Here is a 7,776-nt window from a genome sequence, read left to right on the forward strand (position 1 = left end):
CAAAAGAAAGGTACCAAGTGCTGGAGGGTGCACAACAAGGGGACCTGCCCTAGGCCAACTCCAGGAGGCTTCCCTGAGGAGGTGACACTTGAACCAAGCTAAGGAGACAGAGTTAACTGGACAGAATAAATTGAAGAGCATTCGGGGCAGAGGGAACAGTGTGTGCAAAGCGAGGTGCTGTGAGACCAGAGAGGCAGGCAGTGCTGGCTGGGCAGAGCTTTAGAGGCCAGGGCTGAGCTCCTGTGTCCATCCTGAGAGTGAGGGACGTGTGCCTGAGGCCTGCCCTAGTATTTCCTGTCATCTGAGACTCTGGCTGGTCCATGGAGAAGTCATTAGAGGAATCACGGGTAGACTTAGGGAGACCAGTTAGGAAGCTTCTGTCTGTTTGGACAAAACACATTCTGGTCAGTCTTGGTGCTGGATGGATTGAAGAGGGGGAGGGAGAGGAGGAGGTATTCCAGAAGTCCCCTGAGTTTCTGGCTTGCCTTACTGGTGGCGTGGCAGTGCTTTTCTACAAAGAAACTAGGCCTGTGAGGCAGCCCCCAAGTCTGGTGGTAGACAGCTGAGGCATCCAAGCTGGGAGATGGGGAGGAGGTGGTTGAATGAAATGCATGGACCTGGAACACTGAGTGAGACCGGTTCAGAATTCCTGAGGGATCCTGAGTGGAAATGTGAATTGAAGTGGTATCAGGTTTCTGGAGCATTCTGAGGGGATGAGGGAGGCTGAGGAAGAAGAGGCCAGGCACCAACAAGTGGAGCCTGTAAAAGGAAAGAACGATCCTCCTAAGGTACATAAAAGAAAGGGCCAGAGAGTTCTTTCAGCAGAAAGATGGAGTGGTCATCAGTGGGTATGTGCAGAAAGGTCAGGGGTCAAGGGCACATCCACAAGCCCCTCCGATGTGCAACTGCACAATCACCATAGTGCCCCTGGAATTGGGCAGCCTGGTGTCCCTGCTGATTGCCACCCCCAGGGCCCATGGGAGACCTCTGGGGACCTTAACGGAGGCAGCTTGTGCGGGGGGTGATTAAGGAGAGGAAGGAGAGAGGCAGCAAAGTCTAGGCCCTTTAAATTAAATTTTAGTCTTCAAGGAAAGAGCAGTGCTGGCATATGAATATTCTGAGGGAAGGGAGCCTGAGTAATGGAGTGATTAAGGATGGAGACAATTAGTGAAATGAGTTCCCACAGGGGTTGGGTTCAAGTGTGGTGATGGATAAATTAGTTTGGGGCAATAATGTGTATTTGACTGAATGGGGCAAAATTTAATTATTTACCTTTTAGAGAGTAACTTGATCTCCATGTTCTTTTGGGAGCTTTTATCTGACCTATGTACCAACTACAGCTCTAATTAGCACCATTTTTATCCTGTCTCATGGCTGGGATCCTGTCTTCTTATTTTTTGTGTTTCTCAGCACCTAGCAACAGGCAGTAAGCTCTTTGGGTGCTGACTCAATATTATCTGCCTTGGAATGAAAAAATCGAAGTCAACATTCACCCTTTTTGACCAGAAAGAATCTGTGACGATTCTCTGGAATTATGATGCAGGAAAGAATTGGGGTATTAAGTCATGGTGGCAGGGGTTTGCGCGGGTGGGTAGGTGGAGAAAAAGTAGAGAAGTCGGCTGTCCTCATCTTTATAAGCTCTGTGCCATTTATGCATGTTCACATTCATCATCTCATGTGAACTTCACCTTCCCCCACAAGCAACAGAGCGTCACCCTACATCATAGAGGAGGGAACAGAAACTGGAGAAGCAAGTGCCTTTCTGACATAGAGCCCAAGTAGCAGGAGCTGGATTCAACCTCAGCCCATCCAGGATCACAGTCCTTCTTCCCAGGACCAGGCTGAGCTGAGAGGTCTGTGAGGTCCAGGTGGAGACGCTCCGCAGGCACGTGCGGGAGGTTGGAGGTACGGTCCGACTGGAAACAGGATATTAAAGCATCATATCAAACTGTGGTGATAACATCTGCAGTGCTAGCACTAGAGCAGGTAGCACTCTTGTCTAAGAAACCTCCCCCCCACATGAATGATACATACATTCTGTATTTACATTGAAGCTCTCTGTATTTTTTTTAAATGTTTTTCTTTAACCCATCTGAAACGGATTTCCATGTATGGTGTGGCACAGAGATCTAATTTGATCTTTTTCCAAATGGATAACCAGTTGGCTAAGCACCATTTATTGTCCCAACACTATCTTTTCTCCCAGTTCCCTATGTCTACACTCTGTTCAGGTCTGTTGATCTGTTTGTCTACTTCTGGGCCAATACCAGATTTTAATGAGCAAAAGTTTTATCTTACTACCCAGTAAGTTAAGCACCCCTCCCTTCCTTGTCCTTTATTCTTTTTTAAAATTACCTTGGTCGTATTGCACATTTACTTTTTCATATACGCTTTAGAATCAGCTTGTCAAAGTTCCATGAAAAAAATCCTGTGGGAATTTTGTGTGGGATTTCATTGAAGGGAGAAATAACATCTTTAGGATATCAGTTCTTCCCATCCGTGAACATGGTATCTGTCTCCATTTAATCAAAGTCTTATTTGTTTGGTTTGATTTTTAATGCCGTTTAATAAAGGTTGGTCACTTTTGTCATGAAGGTTTTTCACATTTCTTATTAGGTTTATTCCTGAGTACCTTATCAGTTTTGCTCCTTTTGTGAGTGTAAAAGGTTTTTCTTTTTTCTTTTTTCTTTCCAAATTTTAATCAATTTACTAATCACGATGCTTCATTCACAGACACACACTCAGAGTAAATGTGCTTTGTCCCTGGGCACACAAATGAGAGCACAGCACACATATAAAGTAGAACTAATTGGCTGGAAATGAATTAGAATTTTTGAATTAAAATTTAATTATGCAAGTAATACATGAATACATTTTCCTTTCAATAAAATTAGAGTATTACAGATAAAGAAGTCTCTACTGAACACCCCCCCACCCTTAGATCCCTCTCCCCCTCCCGAGGTAGCTGCTCTTAGGCTTTTGCTGTTCATCCAAAATGTTTTCCAATGCCCATTGAAACACATCTTCTGTTCCCTTTTCGTGAGTTTGTTTGCACAGACATGATGTGTACAAGCTGGAGGTGTTGCTCTCAGCTTAGTGCGCCCTGTGGGACTCCTGGTGTAGCCGACGTGCTCTGCCGCAGTGTTCCTTGCAGCTGGCGACTGGCGGCCTTAGGATTACACCATGTTTGATTTTCTTGTTTCCTATTGATTGACTATTAAAATGTTTCCAGTGTCGTTCCATTAAGACAAACCTGTAAGAGCATCTTATAATTGTTCATTTTGCACATGTACAAGTATTTCTCCGGGATAGATACTTAGAAATGGAACTGATGGGTCATAGGGTATTCATATCTTAAATTCTAATAGAAATTTCTAAAGTGTTCTCCAAATTGCCTTCTAATGTAATCTCCTGCTAGCAGCGTGTGTGTGTCCATTTCCCCAGACCATGTCCAAGTTTTCCATTTTTAACCAGTCTGATGAGTGAGAAATAGTATCTTGCTTTAGTTGGCATTTTTCTGAATTACCTGCAAGACTGAAGTCTTCATGTGTTTGCTGTCTGTTTTCATTTCCTCCTCTGGATTGCTTGTGCATATCCTTTGCCTGTTTCTTTTTTTTTTTTTTTTTAAGGTTTTTTTTGTCTTTTTGCTATTGATTTTTAAGAGTTCTTTATTTGAATATTAGTACTTTGTCATGTATATTGCAGATGTTTTCTACATTGTGATTTGTGTCATTTCATTGTGTAGTATCTTTTTGTCTTAGAGAAATTTTAACTTTGATACGATCAAAGTTGCTAATCTTACTTTTAGGCCATTTTTACAGTCTTATTTAAGAAAGTGTTCCCTGTATCAAGGTCATAAGTATTTACTGTATTTCCTTCTCTAAAATTTATAGTTTCTGTATACATACGTATTTAAGCCCTTATACAAACAATAAATTCCATATGCACGAATCTTAGGATCTAACTTTAATTCCTCCCCATTCCCCCCAAATGGATAGGTAATTGTCCCAACACCATTTATGGAATAATATATCATTTCTCCACTGATTTAAAACTGCTGCCTCTGCCTGACACTAAATTCCAATGCGGGTCTATGTCAGAGCTCTTTCTGGTCCACTGATCTATTTGTCTACTCCTGAGCTTGATAATATGCTTTGCTAACTGGCAGGACAAATCCCACCCTCTTTGTTGTTTTTGTAAAATTGCCTTGATCATCCTTGCATATTTGTCCCACCACATGAATTTTAAAATAGCCTGTCAAGTTTCAGGAAAAATTCTGCTGGGATTTTAATTGGGATCACATTGAGTTTTAGGTAAGTTTGAAGAAAATTGGCACCTTTATCATATTTGAGTCTTCTGCCAATGCTCGTTGCTATTATCTCTCAGTTCCGGTCACTCTCATGTCTTTCAGGGAAGTTTTATGGTTTTCTCTAAAGTCTTGCATATTTCTTGATAAATTTATTCCTAGGTTTATTACAGGTTTTGTTGTCAACTGTGAATAGGGTCTCCTCTCCCTTTATTTGTTTGGCCCTTGTTTTTCCATATTTCATTTCAACCTGTTTACCCATCAGTGGGCTTGACTTGCAGACACACACGCAAAGTGAACATTCTTCCTCCGGGGGCACAAATATGCAAGCACCACCAAACACACAGAGCCGGCATAATTGCCTGGAAACAAATTAGAATCTTTTCAGATTATACTTTAATTAACGAAGTAAAGCATGAATACATTTTCCTTTTGAAAGTAGGACAATATGAATGTAACTAAAGTTTCCTTTCACCACCCTCTGAAATCCTAGTTTCCCTCCCTCCCTCACAGTTTTATGTGTCTCCTTCCATAGAAATGTAAGTGTCGATGGAGGTATTTTGAATGAATCATCCCACTCTATAAAAGATTTTACTGTAAGCTGTGTTTTTTCATTCCATCTTATATTTCTAAGATATACTGATACAAATAGCTCTTGCCAGTTCCTTTTAGTAGCTGTGTTATATTCATTCCCATGAATGTGCTACATTTTTCCTTCCTAAGATCCATGGACATCTAGTTGCATCCTTTTCTTTCCTCCATCATAAGCAGCGCCACAGAAAACAGCCTTACACGTGCCTCTTCTGTAATGTTTCTCTAGGGTAGTGATTGAGAAGTGGAATTTGTGTTCTCAGCGTTTCCACATTTTTAGTTTTAGACGTTACCAAAGTGTCCTCCATAACTTCTGTACCATTTAAACTTCTAGCCAGAGGGTATGGGAGGACTCCCCACACCATAAGTGATTGTTTTAAATGTTTGCCAATTTGCTGGGTGAAAAATTGAATCATTTTTTAAAGTTTATACATACCTGTTTGCTAGTGAGATTTTCATATGTGTTTTAGGCATTTGTATTTTCTCTTTTCTGAATGATCTGTTTATTTTTGCTCATTGAAAAAATTAGGTTGTTTGTCTTTATCTTATTGATTTTTGAGTTTCCTAATATAATCTGGATATTAATCTTTTGTGTGTGTGTGTGTGTGTGTGTGTGTATATATATATATATATATATATATATATATGGCAAATGTTTTCTTCCAGCTTGTCTGTTTTCTTCAAATTTTGTAGGGGCTTTTGTTAGACAGAAGTTATCAATTTTGACGTAATCAAATTTATCCATCTTTTCCTTTATTCCTTGTATTTATATATCATGTTTAGGCCTTTCTTACTCCTAAGGTTTAAGTATACTCTGTATTCCTTTCTAGTAATTTTGTTTTTATTTGGGTCTTGAATGCAGCTGGAATGTATGTTTATGATTGAAATGAGATATGATCTAACCTTTCTGCAAACATACAGCTGATTATTGCAACATGACGGACTGTCTAGTTCCTTCTCTCTCCACTGATCTGAAGTGAAACTCCCTCATATACTGAATTGCCATGTCTAGGTAGGTCTGAGGCGCTGGTTCTCTTTCACCGGTCTATATATTTCTGTCTTCATCAGACTGTTTTATCCGCTCTAGCTTGAGACCACCTTTTGATATCTGTTAAGTAAAATGCTCCATTTCATTGTGCTTCCTGTTCAGTTAACTCAGCTAACTATTACTGCACGTTAACTCCTCCGCATGAATTTTAAAACCCGCTTGTCAAGTTCTGTGAATTTAAAGATTAATTTGGGGAAAATCAACATCAATACAATCCTGAGTCTTTCAATCCATGAACACAGTATAGCCCTACACTCATTCTGATCATCTTGTCTGCCCTTTAGTCCCATTTTATGGTCTTCTCCGTAACAAACCTACCAATTTCCTGATGGGTTTATTCCTATAGTTTTTATTGTTGTTGTGAATGAGTTCTCTCTGCACCCCCTGTTTTGTTTTTCTTTTGCTTGCTACATTTTTTTTTTAATCCACTAATCACTGTACTTCATTCATAGACACACACAAAGTAAACGTTCTTCCTTCCTGGACACAGACGTGCAAGCACTGCCAAACACACAGAGCTGGCATAATTGGCTGAAAATGAATGGGAATTTTTTCAAATTAAAGTTTAATGACACAAGCGCAACATGAATATATTCTCCTTTTTAAGAAATAGAACATTGCAGATGAATCTAAAGTCCCTTTTGGCCACCCACTGCCATCCCATTTCCTTCTTACCCAGAGGCTGCTACTGTAATGGGCCCAATGTACACCTTTCTAGACTTTCTAAAAATTTGTAAATGCATAGGTAGGTACCCACAGGAAGTTACATGGTATAGTTGTCTCAAGTAACGAGAATTTTATCTTTTCCTTTTCACTTTTCATTGATACTCAATTTTTGTATTGACCTGGATTTTATTATGGTTACAGAATGGAATGTCAGTATTATCATCCATCACGATGTGATGACCAGTGACCTTCTGTAGCCAAACCATAGGCAGATGTGAAAGTAAAGATGTAGAAGCTGGGAGATAGCAGTGGAGGGAAGGGGTCGGAGGACTGACAGGGACGGTAATGGGAGGCACAGGAGCGTCTGTGGACACACAGTGGAGTCAGGAGTGAAGGGGCAAATAGGTTTCTTAAAATTAAAAAGATAACCAACAGAGGTACTTGACAACTGTGGTGGGAGAAGCAGGGATGGAGGGGAGTAGTTTCCAAGTGACCCAAAGCCTAATCTGCCACATGGGGTATCAGTGGGTCTTATGAACTATTTAGAAATAGGGTATCCTAGATGCTGGTCAGAAAACTCTCATGACCCGATTTTGACTAGGATCTTGTGGACATTGTCAGGCAGCTTCAAGGAAGCACTTTCCTCCCTGGTTAAAGAGATGCATCTGGAGAGCTTTATTGGTCCTGCCCCTTCCTTTCTGCCTAGGTGCTGTTGGGTGAAAACGTGATACTTGGAGCTCTGACAGCCATCTTGTGACCAGGAGGGGAAGGCCAGGAGATGCAACTCTGTGCTGACTCAGTTCGGACACCTGGCACCACTGACTTCTGGACTTTCTTTGAAATAAATAAAATGGTCTTACTGTTTAAGCCACTCTCGGGTGTTTTGTTAGATGCTGGTGAAAGCATCCTTCCTAATGCAAGGCATCTAATTGTTTCTTAGAGCTGAGAGGTGACCTCAAGGAACAGATCACATACTCTGGGGTGAGAGTTTGGGGATGGGGAGAAGGCAGAGAAGGCTGCTCTTCTATCCTCTTGGTTTTTTTTTTTTTTTTTTAACAATGTGTATGTATTACATGGAAAGAAACAGAAGACTTGTTTTAAAACAGTTCTGATAAGAAGTGCATCAAGATGTGAACAGTGGTTGCCTCTGGGTACTTTGGGTACT

At 40.8% G+C, this 7,776-nt stretch overlaps 1 protein-coding gene across 5 annotated transcripts in view; it reads left to right on the top strand.

The window, feature by feature from the left end:
- Positions 1-7,527, top strand: part of LOC118880719 (BLCAP apoptosis inducing factor) — a 28,106-nt gene extending 20,579 nt beyond the window's left edge. For 2 of the 5 annotated variants that reach the window (XR_005016371.1, XR_005016373.1), the window contains exons 4-5: positions 1,702-1,905; positions 3,058-5,122. The gene's annotated coding sequence lies outside the window, so the exon portion shown is untranslated. Of the gene's footprint in view, positions 1-1,701; positions 1,906-3,057; positions 5,123-7,317 lie in introns of those variants that run through there. The other 3 variants (XR_005016372.1, XR_005016374.1, XR_005016375.1) reach the window with 3 other exon arrangements.
- The last annotated feature ends 249 nt before the right edge of the window (positions 7,528-7,776 follow it).

The sequence above is a fragment of the Balaenoptera musculus genome, chromosome 15, assembly GCF_009873245.2.
Source record: "Balaenoptera musculus isolate JJ_BM4_2016_0621 chromosome 15, mBalMus1.pri.v3, whole genome shotgun sequence".
Lineage (NCBI taxonomy): Eukaryota > Metazoa > Chordata > Mammalia > Artiodactyla > Balaenopteridae > Balaenoptera > Balaenoptera musculus.